Source organism: Triturus cristatus, chromosome 1_1, assembly GCF_964204655.1.
Source record: "Triturus cristatus chromosome 1_1, aTriCri1.1, whole genome shotgun sequence".
NCBI classification, from domain to species: domain Eukaryota; kingdom Metazoa; phylum Chordata; class Amphibia; order Caudata; family Salamandridae; genus Triturus; species Triturus cristatus.
The window spans coordinates 1281290641-1281305445 of NC_140579.1; the positions used below are offsets into that span (position 1 = coordinate 1281290641).

The 14805-nt window shown below is 47.3% G+C and overlaps 1 protein-coding gene across 12 annotated transcripts in view; it reads right to left on the reverse strand.

Moving 5' to 3' along the window:
- The window catches only part of LOC146871964 (KAT8 regulatory NSL complex subunit 1-like), a 1874485-nt gene that overhangs the window by 1165983 nt on the left and 693697 nt on the right, over positions 1 to 14805 (reverse strand). The window lies entirely within an intron of this gene.

Consider the following 14805-nt stretch of genomic DNA (forward strand, 5'->3'; position numbering starts at 1 on the left):
TTATTGCAGGAAATACAATCTGACTGATCACAATCATGCTTTTAGACACTTTTTAATGCTTGAATCAGATGAATTAATTTTTAGAGTTACTGGCTTCCTCAATGCAATTGTACGTTCACGCAGGTCTTTGAAAATCGAGTAATTTTATTTTGTATCTTGCACATCAAAACCTAATTTACACACATTTAATGCTTTGCATTTGTTTACATATGCATTTTTGCACTTTGAAGCCTAATTTGCACAAACTTAACGTACTATACTAGTTTACATACGCATTCTGCACTTTAAGGCCTAATATGTATAAACATAATGCAATATGTCTGCCTTGCTCCTATAAAACCAGAGGTTACATCTCAGCATATTTTTATATTTTGTATGTATATGCATAGCTTAGTAAGAAAGTATATTTGTATTTTATTTGTTGTTTTTGTAAGTCATATTTTTTGTTACCTATCATAAATAGTGGCCCGGAATTGAAATATCAAACTGTGTATTTTAACTTGGATCTTGTGCTTTTATGGATGATTTTTTTGAAATCCGAATAAAGTCTATTTGAATTGAATTAGAGTCCAGTCTTGAATATTGAACTAAAATTGCACTTTATTCTGTTTTTGGGACACTCATGCTTTGACTTTTTTCTTCGACTTTTTTGTGGGTTCCATTTTTGGTGCTTTTCCTCTTCTTTTAACTTGAGACAAATTTACGCACTTTTCCTTCTTGATTGAGGCACTTTTAATAATGGCACGATGTTTGTTGTTGCCAAAATGTAATGCTTTGTACATTTTTTTGGACTATCTGCTGTAACCACTCTTGTACTAGTAGTTCATTGGTCTGTACAAAAAACTTTTTTTTCTTTTAATTTCTTATTAGTTTACAGCCTTGAGAAAGTCATTGTACTTACTTGATACAGACGAAACACGTGTTGGCTGTTATCTATATCGAGTATGTGTTGAAGGAACAATAAAAGCAACACCACACATTGAAGCTTTGTGGACTGGTCATTTCATCATTTGGAACCTTTGGATATCCTGCATTACACAAGGACTTTTGAGAATTATTTACTTTAGTGATATTGGTCCTTGAAAATTGGGTTGTGCGTAGGACCTATTATATTGTCTATCGGTGTGCTGCATCAGCTGATTTTCTTGATAATTTTCCAGCAGATTGTTTTCTCAATCTGCTTACGGCACTTCTGGGTAGTAAGTGCTCACAGCCCACCTAGCACCCCGCTGTACTTACAGCTATTGCTTAGTACACACGCCTTTCACTTGACTTTTTGATATTTGTTCTCTTGTTTGATATGCGGTCCTTTCCCAAGTTGGGAACACTACTACATTCTTGTATAATTGCATTCTCAGTCTGAGTTCCAATAGAGCGACAAGAGTCAATAGTTGAAGTGTGAACCTGGGCAACAACTGTCGAAGAATTTAAAGAGGGGCGTATCCAGGAGCTCAGTGCTGAGCGGGATGAGCCAGGGCGGGTAGGCTGCTTCCTCTTAGCAATTGTCACTTTTGTTAGCTTCCTTTTACGTTTTGCCCCAGTAATTCCCCACCGGGGTGTCTAATGTAACCACATCTTGGTGGGAGCTTGGGATATAGTGTCGCCACCAGAAACTGCACAACTGGTGATAGATCTGTCTGGTGCACTGCTATTCGGGTTGGCGCATTCCAGGATGAGAAGTGGGGGAGAGGGGATACCGCCAAACCGAGGGAAAGACGCCTCTCGGTCAGTTCAATCTTGTTACTCACAATGCTAACCGCTCTTTCCAGCATACTATCAAAAATTGTTGCGGCGGGCCTTAGGGCCGACTGGCTCACTCGATTCCCCATGATCGCGTTAGCCAGATAACACGAGAGATAAAACAGAGTTAATATAGGCTCACCTTAGCAAGTCAGTTCAGCCAAGCTCCGATGAAAGGGGGGTGGCCCAGCCCAGTCTCCTCCAGTCTCAGACTAGCCTGCCCTTGGCCCGCTCTGCTGGCGCTGTTTAAATCGCGCCTACAGGCGCGCTCTGCCGCGTCAGGGCAAGCGGCGAAGAGAGGGACTCTGGGGATTGAAGTCCCAGTCCCAAAGAGCCAATAGAGCCGTTCTCCTCACGGCAAACAGGGTGAAAGAATGAGGGCGTCTGTGCTTGCAAATAGCGAAGGCCGTTGCCCTCACGGCAATGGTGCAGCAGTGGTTCCCTCAATGCTGCAGACCCCCGCTGGTGTCCTCCGTTGCGCGCGTCTGCAGCAATACACCAGAGAAATGAATTCTAAGTTCAAGAAATACCAAACATTAAAGTAAACAACACAAAGCACACTTTCCAGCCAATTACAAAACAAGAAAATTGTATAAAGCAAAAAGATTAAAGTGCGATTAATTGATGTGTAATGTTGTTTAAAAAATAAAAATGTTTTTTAAAAAGACTATGCACAATTCTGAAAGACACCCACAAGGAGCTACTACTAAATGAAAAACTAAAAGTAGTGTACTATCCCAGAGTTCTTGGTCACTGCTTTTTGCTACAGCCAATATTCCACATTTCTTAACGATGCCCGAAAAGTCACTCCAAGTTCATCCTACAGCTTCTTGGGATCCAGGACCCTCCTTTATGGTCCAGATCTATCTTCAGCCACGGCCCTCAAATTACTAAAAGTATCTTTAACACCCATACTGGGTAGATATTTGCTCTCTCCTGTCAAACTGGTTCACTTCTGATCCTCTTCCTCAGTCACATCATATAAAAGGATCACCTCTTCAATTTATCTGTGAGTCGCGCACCTTTCAAATCTTCTCACTCCCATATTTCACACATAGTCTTGCCAATTTAATGAGGGTATGCATTGGGTAAGCTAAAATTAGCAATATCATGTGGAGGTACAGATTGCTGCCTGGCTCCCTTTTGCTGCAACTCACCAGCTCTCACATTCAATAGTTTATCAATTTATCCCAAGACAAATTTTTTGTGCAAATCCTTTTTTCTCTTGAAGGCTGGAATTTGTCAGAAGTAACAAACCCAACCGCGCTATTATCATAGAATTTCCTAGCAGGGCAAAAGGACCTTGCACAACCAAAAAAACTAAGAGGCTGGTGAACAGAGACAAGCCATACTAAGCCTCACTAGCAAGGATTCCATCACAAAGACAAAGCAGAAAGTTTGGGAAGGCTTTCAGTTTGCTTATTACCAAAACACAATCAGTAAACAAGCGGAAACCTTCAAGCGCAGTAGGTTTTTACCAGCATTACAATCCAGCTGAGGTGCTGTATCCTCTGCATGATCAGGTTTGAAAGTATTTCCAAAAGACTAAATAAGATATTGGGGTCATCTTGCTAGAGTATCTAAGCAGGTTCAGAAGCGAAACTTTTTTAAAACAGATAATCACTTTATAAGAACTAAGGGGTAAATAGCCTTTAACCTCCGATGAGAGAACTGAATTCCTCCTAGACAAGGCTCAAATTCCTAGCTAAATAAAGAGCTTGTATATTAGAGACTGTGTACTGGAGGATGAATTTCAATCTTTAGTACTTGGAAAGAAGGAGTCAAAGTATTTGACCAGGTATGAAAGAGGCAACCAATTGTATTGATCTTCTCAATCTTCTTTTCTTACCCTTCTTCCTTTGTTTCCTGCAGAGATGGACTATCCAGGGAGGGTTGTTCTGTCGATGTGCATCTTGATGACTAACTGCAGATGAGTAATTAAAAAGTTTTAGCACTCTGTCTAGCCTCTTGTTGTGTTTGGTATGTTAACCCTAAGTAGCCACGGGTATGCCACCGGTATGCCCAGCCGTGGGTCCCTTGCTCGTGCCACTGGATTCAACAAGACTCGCTGATGAGGGGTGTAACCTCGAAATCTATCCCAGGATGCTGGTTTCCAGTCCAGTGAGGACCGTCTTGGTGGTTCAGGCTGGACAGTTCCCATGAGGATCAGGGTCAAGACTAATTTGCATATGGCTGGGTCCATACTGGAGTAGGGTAGTAAGCAAAAGAACATTCTATTTAACCCAGATCTCTTGACTGGGGGAGAATGCTTGATTTACTCCACATTTAGTCCATCATTTGTTGCTGCAGCACTCTTCTACAATACAGAATGCTTTAAGAATAACGAGATATCTCGAATAGAGTCAGAACTTGTGTTACAGGTGCCTCAGTTTCACAAGGCATCGGTACTGAGGCAATGGTACCAGGATGGACTCAAATTCAATCTGCAATTAAGGGATTCGGTACAAAGTTCATCAACCTGCCTGATGATTCAGCTCAGGAAACTGACTCAAGTTAAATAGGGTGTCAAGGCTGCCTTCATCTCGGTGATCCTGGTCGGACCGGCTTTACAGAGCTGGTCCGACCTTTTTTCAGGAACGAATTACCAGGTATACTCCCTGTAGAAACCTTAGTTCGAGCTCTGCGCGAACAATCACGGTCCCAAGAATTAGCAAAGCAAATCTGGGTGGAAGAACGCATTTATACTGTGGAGGGAAACTATGGAACTCCTTGCCTCTTGCCATCGCCATTCCCACACACGCGGAACAATAGAGCCGCATCCAGGGAGCGTGCGCCGCATGCAGGACAGGATGCGACATCCCTCACTAACATGACCAGGTACCGTTTAACTTTATAAATAAATGCGGGTGCCCACCCGCTTATGTGAGCCCTAGCGGGTGCCCACCCCGCATGCTAACTTTATTTCTACACCGAGGGAGCCTACCCCTCATTTGCCGCCCGAGATTGCCACTGCTGCTGCCCAGCCGCCCGGAAGTCAGGCAAGTCTACCTGCGACGTGGGCGGGGCCTGCAACTGGGTCGGCAGAAGCCAGAAGCATCGCGAGCGTTGCGGGAAAGGAGTTAGCCTGGAGCCTCGAGTGCTCCCTATCTTAAGTCCCGGTCCCGAGATGGGGCAACCGGGTGAAGCGTGGCGCCGCCTCCAGAAAGAAGAGTCCCGCGGTGGCAGGAGACAATGGCGGCCAGAGGGCGTTGCTAGGCAACGGTGCGGCCAGGGGCTCCGACTCCGAGGGAGAGCTGAGCCCCGAACCCTTCCTGCCCCAAGGCGGCTCCGGAGAGCCCAGTGCACCCGCCGGCGGAGAGTGCTGCATGCTTGCCTAGTCTCCGCTCTGCTGGGGGGTGCCTGCGTGCACTTCTGGGTGGGAGAAGGGTGCCTGCGTGCATTCTCTACCTCTGTGCACTGCTAGGGGTGTGCGCCTGCATGCATGGTCTCCGCTGTGCTGGGGTGTTCCTGCACGCTGTACCTCTGTGGACTGCTGAGGTGTGAGTCTGTATGCATGCCTAGTCTCCGTTCTGCTGGGGGGTGCCAGTGTGCACTTCTGTGCCTGCGTGCATTCTCTACCTCTGTGCGCTACATGGGGTGGGGGTGTGCGCCTGCATGCATGCCTCGTCTCCGCTGTGCTGGGGTGTTCCTGCATGCTGTACCTCTGTGGACTGCTGAGGTGAGAGTCTGTATGCATGCCTCGTCCAAGCTCTGCTGGGGTGGAGTGAGGGTGTTCTGTGTGTTGTACCTCTGTGCATGGCTGGGGTTTGAGCTTGCATGCATGCTTCGTTTTTGCTCTGCTGGGGGTGCCTGCCTGCTCTACCTATGTTCCTTGCTGGGTGTGTGCCTGCGTGCTGTACCCTTTTGCACTGCTGGGGGTGTGCCTGCCTGTTATACCTCTGTTCAGTGCTGGGGTGTGCCTTCCTGCATTCTGTACCTCTGTGCACTCCTGGCGGGGGGTGGCCCGTTCTACCTCCGTGCACTGTTGGGGGTGTGCATCTGCGCGCTGTGCCCCTGTGCACTGATTGAGGTGTGCGCCTGACTGCACTACCTCTGTGAACTGCTAGAGTTGCGTGCCTGCAAGCACTACTGATGTGCGCTGCTGGGGTGTCTGCTTGCCTGTCTGACCTGCCGCTGTGAACTGCTGGGGTGTGTCTCTGCCTGCACTATCGCTGTGAACTGCTGGGGATGTGTGCCTATCTGTCTTGTTTCTGTGACCTGCTGGGAGCGTGCCTATCTGTTCTTTGTCTGTGAAATGGGCGTGAACCTGCCTGCTCCACCTGCCTGCTGTATCTCCGTGGTGAATTGCGGAAATGAGTGACCCAACTGTTCTACCTGTGCGACCCGCTGGGAGGTGTGTTTGCCTGTTCTATCTCTGAACTGCTAGGAGGTCTGCCTAACTGCTCTATCGCTGAACTGCTGGGAAATGTGCCTGCCTGCTCTTGCCTCTGAACTAATTGCCTGCCTCCCTGTCTGTTCATCTCTACTACCTACTGGGATGCGTGTCTGCCTGTTCTGTCTCTGAAGTGCTCTGTTTCTTAACTGCTAGACTGGGTGACTGGCTGCTTTGTCCACTACAAACTGCTATGATGCGTGCCACTCTGTCCTGTCTCTGTGAACTGCTGGGATGTTTGCCTGCCTGCTCTCATGGCATGTGCCCCTCTGGTTCCCTTCTTAGGTACCGGCAGCTTTTTTGTGCACGCATTAATCACTTAACTTAATAATTTGTGTGGCGCTTTACTCTGCATGTGAAGCACGTCAGAGCATACAGCGCACTAGTTTTAGGAAACAGACTTCTCTCTTTTTTGTTCGAATAGTGTTCTTAAACTGCGCCATGTTTGCTAACAAGCATTGAAAATGCAATAGGTCTCGCCTTTGATTAAGTTAAAGCCATTTGCTTTGCTAATGGTATTCTATAGCAAAGCAAATGGCTTTAACTTAATCAAAGGCGAGACATGTTGCATTTTTAATGCTTGTTCAACAGGTTATTGAGCTAGGCCAAAGGTTTTGTCCTTAGGTTGAAGGCTTTCCTGGTTTTTGATCTGTCTAGCGCTAAGACACTTTCGGGTATTGCACGCTCTATAAAATTATTTCATTGATTCAATCATGTTTACAACTATCAGGAGTAAATAGGTCTTATGACACTTCAGCAGGCAATGTATTCTGGTTTTGAGATTTCTCACTAAGCGATACTCACATGTATGTTATTTGGAGGTACCCGTGTCTTAATTGGTGGTAGAGCCGACATAAGTTAGCAATCCTCAGACCGCTAGCACAACAAATTAGTAATAATGACTGGTTACACACTCAACATCCTGGATCTCTTGTAATACTAGTCCTTTGACAGGATAAAAAGTCGCAATATTGAAAACAATTGTAAAAACAAGAAAGGGTAACGGCTCACCCAAGACTCCTCCCAAGGTTTCTGAAACCTCATGAAGTGCTGCACTATACTTGGAGTCTAATAAATCCCAGAGAAGAGGATGTCATCTTGTTCAGAGGTGGAGCCCTCCCACTATAGACTGTGCATGTGGAAGGAAGGAAAGCAGACAATTCCAATGTCCTCCTGAGCTATCCTTTGCACAAGGAAATCCAGAGGAGGCCTTACTCATAGGTACTAGCTAAAGAAACATGACAACAAAGGAAGAAAAAAATATACCTCCCTCTTAAGACAGCAAACTGCTGGGAGGGTAGGGAAAGCACTTGCCAGTTTGGAGGCAGATAAACAGCCAGCAAAGACTTGTAAAGTCCCCTAAATCCTCCATACATGATGCAATGGATCTAAAATCTTTTAAGCAATGGACCCGGAGTAGCATCTTTATTTTATCTTCTAATAGCTAAATTAAATATATGCTTGATTCACAGTGTGAAAAGCACTTGTGCCGAAAGCACGAGTTACAATTCCTAAAGGCAAGGAGGCCTTTTGTGAGAAACCTACTAAAAGCTCTAATCTATGTTTATTTAAAAAAAAGAAAATAAAAAGCTGTTTCACACACTGCATTGCTTGAAGCTATTCTTTGATTGCATTAACGTAAGAGAAAAACTTGACTTTTTAATGCAATACTACTAGAGAAAAATTGAAAAAGTGGCTTTTTGAAAAGACACCTGAAAAAACCAAGACAACCATAACAAGCATTTGCAATGCAAGAGGTCTCGCAATTGCGAGATTTTGAGCTATTGGCATTGCAAATGACAATGCCTTATTTTTGTGTTTAAAAAACCTGCAATAATAAAAGGCATTGTCATTTACAATACCAATAGGTAAAAGTGTCTACATTGCGAGACCTATTGCATTGCAAATGCTTGTTTTTATTAGGCACTGGGAGATTAAGTGATTTGCCCACAATCACAGGATGTTGAGCAGACGCCATCCTCGAACCTGGCTCCCCAACTCCAAAGTCAGCAGTTCTGGCCGTTAGGTCACATCCTTCTTTAAAATATTCCTAGAAATGACGGTGCAGTGTACCATGAAAAAAGGGCTCTTGAGAAATAAATACATGAAAAAAAATAAAGAACCAACAAACCAATGGCATTTCACCTCAAACTGGATCAGAAATATTACTTGCCAGTCAGTTTTCATCCACACCTTATACATGAAGTAACATTCCAAGGTCCTGCGGAACATTCCAAAAAATACGGTTTACCAGAGCATGCATTTATTGATCAAACGCTGTGCATGAAACACCCAGGCAGGAATATTTATTGACTATGGCACAATTCTTTAATAGCTAAGTTCGATCTCGAACTTTAGAGTTGTACCATGACCAGGGGTAACATTAAATACCCAACATTTACCGGCAGGAATGCCGCTACTAGTATTGACCATGTTTTGATTTCGTGTAATACTGATTATGCCAATTTATGGATTACAGAACAGGCTGTTAGTGATCATAACAGCATTTCGTTAACATTATTATGCTTGGGGGAAAAGACAACCAAATAACACTAAGAGTATTATTAATATTACCCCCAAAAGAGCAAATGGTACGAGTATCAAATGGAAAGGTGTTGACCCCCAAAAAATACAAAAGGAAGTGATTGTTAAATGTAGACGGGAAATAGATCACTGTCTTAGTGAAGAGTTAAATCCAACGCTCCTGATCCCTAGCTTCCTTAAAATAACAGATTATAGAGGGACTATTTACCAAGAATTAGAGTGCAACAAAAAAATTACACGTATGATGGTTCAATAGGAATTGTACCCAGGCTTTACATAGCCTGAAGCTACCACTAGGAATTAAGCCACGTAATAAAATACATATACAAGAATTATGTTCTAAATTGAATATGCTACTTATCAGTATGCATCTGTTCTTGGCATGTAGGGCTGCTGACATTCATATCTGTGCATAGATCGCCGCCTAGTGTTGGGTCCGGATGTTTGCACGTTGTTGTCCTGGAAGAGTCTTCGAAGTATCCTGAGATAGGTGACTCCTCCCCTGGACCACAGTGCGCATGGGCATCCTCTCCATCCTTAGATTGTTTTTCGCCATTGTCGCAGTGATGGAGTAGATACAGAAAGTGATGACCATGCTATACAGTAATTCTGAGAGCTGCAGCTGCTACAGGCGCCGGGGAGGATGGTGGGCGATATGAATGTCAGCAGCCCTACATGCCAAGAACAGATGCATACTGGTAAGTAGCATATTCAGTTCGAGACATGTGGGCTGCTGAATTCATATCTGTGCATAGAATACATAGCAGTGCCCTCTATTAGCGGCGGCTACCAGTGCCAGCTGCAGCGGTCTGAAAAAGAGTTTTGAGAACAGCCTGTCCTACAGCTGCCTGCTGTTTTGAGTGGACATCTACACAGTAGTGTTTGGTAAATGTATGTATAGTGGACCATGTGGCTGCTCTACATATTTCCTGTAAAGGAATGTTTCCCAGGAAAGCCATGGACGCCCCCAACTTACGTGTTGAGTGGGCTCGTGGGGGAATCGTTAATGTGCGTTTAGCCTTTTGATAGCAAATTTGAATACATTTAACGATCCATCTGGCTATACCTGCTTTGGAAATGGCGTTGCCTTTGTGTTGTGGAGAAAAGGCAACGAAAAGTTGTTTTGTCTTCCCAAAGTCTTTAGTTCTGTCTATATAGTACATGAGGGCCCTTTTCACATCTAGTGTATGGAGCATTCTCTCAGCGACATTTTGTGGATTCTGAAAGAAAACAGGCAGTTCAATAGTTTGATTCATGTGGAACTGCGATATTACTTTAGGCATGAATTTGGGGTTGGTACGTAGTACAACTCTGTTTGCGTGAACCTGTATGAATGGCTCTTGAATGGTTAGTGCCTGGAGTTCACTAACTCTTCTTAACAAAGTGATTGCTACTAGGAAAGCTACTTTCCAGGTGAGGAATTGAATCTCACATGAGTGGAGAGGTTCGAAGGGTGGACCCATTAGCCTGGTGAGGACCAAGTTGAGGTTCCACACTGGTGCTGGCGGGTGTCTTGGGGGAATTACTCATTTAAGTCCCTCCAAGAAAGCTTTGATGGCAGGCACTCTGAATAAAGAGAGATGCTGCCTGTTCTGGAGATAGGCTGCTATTGCGATTAAATGGACGCGTATTGAGGTGTATGCCAGATTGCATCGCTATAGGTGTAAGAGGTAACAGATTATGTTTTGAATGGATGCGTCTAGCGGGTTGATGTCATTGTGGGTGCAGTAGATGACAAACCTCTTCCATTTACCTGCATAGCAAGCTCTGGTAGTGGGTCTCCTGGCCTCCTTGATGATCTCCATACAGTCAGGTGGCAGGTTTAGGTAGCCAAACTCTAAGACTTCAGGAGCCAGATTGCCAGGTTCAGCTGTTGCGGATCTGGGTGCTGAATTTCGCCATGGCTCTGCGTTAAGAGTGCAGGTTTGATCCGCAGCCTTTGATGCGGCACCACGGAAAGTTCTAGAAAGGTGGTGTACCATGGCTGGCGCGCCCATGTTGGAGCAACTAGGATAAGCGTCAGTGAGTGCTGTCGCAGTTTGCGTGCCACCAGTGGTATTAATGGCGCCAGGGGAAAAGCGTACGCAAATCTGCCGGACCAGTTCATCTATATCGCATTGCCCTGCGATTGTGGATGTGGGAACCTGGCGGCAAAGCTTTGGCATTTTGCGTTTTCGTTTGTAGCGAATAGGTCTATCTCTGGGTGACCCCACTGTTGGAAGTTCGGTTGGAGTACTGATGGGTGTAGCTCCCACTCGTGCATCTGGTGGCTGTGTCTGCTGAGCAGATCCGCCATCTGGTTGTCCTTGCCCGGGAGGTGTTCCGCCATGAGGAATATGTTCCTCTGAATGGCCCACTTCCACATGCTCTGAGCCAGATGAGACAACTGTGGAGAGTGTGTTCCTCCCTGCTTCTGTATGTAGTACATGGCAGTCATGTTGTCCGTCCGGATCAACACGACTTTGTTGCACAAGTGTACTTTGGATGCCTTCATTGCCAGGAAGATTGCCATCAGTTCCAGAAGGTTGATGTGCATCTTCTTTTGTTGTGTTGTCCATAGTCCCTGCACTGTGTAATTGAGTACATGAGCTCCCCATCCCTGGAGAGAGGCGTCCGCCGTCAGTATTATTTGTGGAACAGGCTCTTGGAACGGTCGGCCCTTGCAAAGGTTTTGTGGATTCCACCAACGCAGAGAGTTGTATGCCCGACCGCTCACCAACACTAGGTCTTTTAATTGCCCGTGAGCCTGATTCCATTGACGTGCTAAGCACTCCTGAAGCGGGCGCATATGTAGTCTTGCGTGCGGGACTATGAAAATGCAGGAGGCCATCATGCCTATCAACTGCATGAACACTCTTGCAGGAAGGGAGTGTTGTGGTTTGAACTTGGAGATCAGCAGTTGCATGCTGTTGATCCTCACTAAATTTGGCTGAGCTGTGGCTGCCAGAGTGTCTATTGTCGCGCCCAGGTACTGTTGTACGTGTGCGGGTTGTAGATGTGATTTTGGGTAATTTAGTGAGAATCCCAGACTGTGAAGAGAGTGAATGGTGAGGGACATGTGGCTGGCACATTGCTGGGCTGACTTTGCCTGAACAAGCCAGTCGTCCAGATAAGGGTAGACGTGAATGTGTCGTCGCCGTAGATGTGCAGCCACTGTAGCTAGGCACTTGGTAAAGACCCTGGGTGCTGTTGTCACGCCGAAGGGGAGGACTTTGAATTGATAGTACTGCCCCTGAATAGTGAACCTGACATATTTCCTGTGTGATGGGTGGATGGGTATGTGGAAGTACGCATCTTTGAGGTCTAGAGTGGCTAGGAAGTCTCCCTGGCTGAGCAGCGGGAGAACCTGCTGTAGGGTGAGCATATGAAAATGCTCCGACAGAATGTAGTGGTTGAGGGGTCTGAGGTCTAGTATAGGTCTGAGCGACCCGTCCTTTTTTGGGATTAAGAAGTACAGAGAGTACACCCCTGTCCCCTGCTGGTTGACGGGTACGACCTCTATTGCACCTTTTTGCAGCATACTTAGCACTTCCTGCTGCAATAATGCTAAGTTATCTGCGGACATAGGACGGTGCTTTGGCGGTATTGTGGGTGGAGTGGAGGTTAATTCGAGACAGTAACCGTGCTGGATAAGATCCCTGACCCACCTGTCCGTGGTGATGGATTTCCACGTGGACAGGAACCACTGGAGTCTCCCCCCAGACAGGTGTTATGTGGTCGGGGGGAAGGGAGAGGGCGTCACTGTTTGTTCTTGGGTGAGGACCTGGTGTTGCCGTAACCTCGTCCTCTGCCCTTGGTGCTGGAGCCACGATATCCACCTCTGTTGTTTTTATCGTAGGTACTCTGTGTGCCCCCTTTATTGTATGTCTGCTGTGACCCCTGTCCTCTAGCTGCTCCCCTATTCCCGGGGCGACGAAAGGAGCCACTACGAAATAACTGCGTTTGCAGAGCCCCCATTGACTTTGCAGTGTCAGTGTCCTTTTTTATCTTTTCTAAGGTGGTGTCAATTTCTGGTCCGAATAGGTAGTCGGGGTTGACAGGCTGATTTAGGATGTTGTTTTGAATCTCAGGTTTGAATCCGGAGATTCTTAACCAAGCGTGTCGGCGTAACATGACGCTGGTGTTTATCGCCCTCGCAGCTGTGTCGGCAGCATCTAGTGCGCACTTAATGGATGCGTTTGTAAGAAGTTGTCCCTCTCTGATGAGGAGCTCCGCTGCCTCTTTGTATTCGTCTGGAAGATGTTGGAGTAGTGACTCTAGCGTGTCGTGGTGTGAACGATCGTAGCGAGCCAGGAGGGCCTGTGTATTGGCAATGCGCCAGATGTTTGCTGCTTGAGCTGCAATCCTCTTGCCGGAGGTCTCCAGCACTTTGGACTCCTTGTCTGGGGGAGGAGCATCACCAGCTGTTTGCGAGTGCGCTCGTTTGCGAGCGTTATCAACCACCATGGAGTCCAGAGGTAACTGGCCTCTAATGTACATAGGGTCCCCGGGCGCAGGTTTGTATTTTTTTTCAATCCTGGGGTTGAGCACCCGTGCCCTGGTTGTTTCCTTGAAAATGTCCTTTGCTGGCTTGAGAACACCTTTCAACATGGGCAGAGTCTTGACAGTCCTCTCAGAGGAGGCGAAAGTGTCCACCAGGAAGTCGTCCTCAACTGTGTCAGAGTGGAGTTGCACTCCATGATTGGCTGCAGCACGTTCTATGAGGGCATTGAAGGCAGCAGTGTCCTCTGTGGGACATGTTTTTGCGCCGTAAAGCTGCGTGTCCTGGGTATCTGTTGCGGCACCCGGGTCTGCAGGGTCATCCCAGGCTTGATCTGGGTCCTGCTGCTCCTCAGGATCTATATCCCTAGGGTAGGTGGTATCATCACCCATTTAATCCTCCATTGCGTCCGTGTCGGAGGGCGTCGGAGAAAAGGACTGGGGATCCGGATAGGAGGTATGCAGGCGTTCGTATAGAACCGGTTCCGACTCTGCTGGCAGTTTCTGCTTCAGAGGGATTCTGTAAGAGTCCAAGGCCTGCTCAGGCGTGACCTTCCGTTTTCGGAGCATGAGTCTGCCGGTGTCGGCGTCGATGAATTGGGACGGTGAAGGCTCAGTAGGAGAGTGTCCAGTAGATGGGGACCTTGTCTGGCGGACACGTGTTCGGATCTCGAACATCTTCGGCGCCGTGGACGGCGGCAAACCAAAAGTGATGTTGGTTGGTGCCGAAGGTGCCTTTGGAGCCTTTTTCGGGTCGGGGCCCGACGTGGACTGGAGGGCTGCCCGTTCTTTAATGCGTTGCAATGACGCCGCAACCTGTCGCACCGAGAACGCCGAAGGTTCTTTGGTGCTGAGTGGTTCTGTAGAGATAGGCGTGGACTGCTTCGGAGCCACCGGGTCATCGATTCGAGGAGAGTTAGTAGCGGTCGACGGAGTCGATGACTTGACCCGTGTCGCTGCCTTCGAAGTGGACTCCGATGGAGCGGCCATCTTAACTTTGGTGGTCGGGGTCGATTGCTTCGGTGCCGGGGGCCGAGGCGCTTTTGTGGTACCGATGGCCTTCCTTTTCGGGTCGGTACCGATGTCCGCAGCAGCGAGTTCGGCGCCGAAATCCCTTTTAGTGCCTTCGGAGCCGACGGTTTGTACTGGCGTCGAAGGAGTGGAGGGCTTCGAGCCGACCACTGCTAGTTTCACTTTCGGTTTCTGTGGAACCGGTGCGACAATTGGTTTCGGTTTCGTTGAAGGGAAACCAGTCTTTTTCGGTAATAATGGCTCTTGCTGGATGTTCGAGGCCGGGCCTGAAGGCGGGGCCGAAGAACTGCGGGATTGATCTCGGGTAAGGCCCGGAGGCGATCCCTCGACCGGAGCCGTAGAATGACGCACTTTGATAGCCTCCGTTCCGACGGGTAGGCCCTGCTCTTCACCAGAGCTATCTTCTTCGGCCCCAAAGGCCTCATCGTAGTCTCCTACCTCATCGTCGGCTTCTTCCCTGTGAAAAAGCACTTCATCTGAGTCTTCCGATCGGGAATCGTGTTCGGAAACGGGGCTGGAGTTTGTCTTCCACGCTTTCAACATCCTCGTCCTCGGTGCTGAAGATGTTGGTTGGGGCCGGTGCCGATTGCTGCGCTTCTAATCTCGCTGCTAGTCGA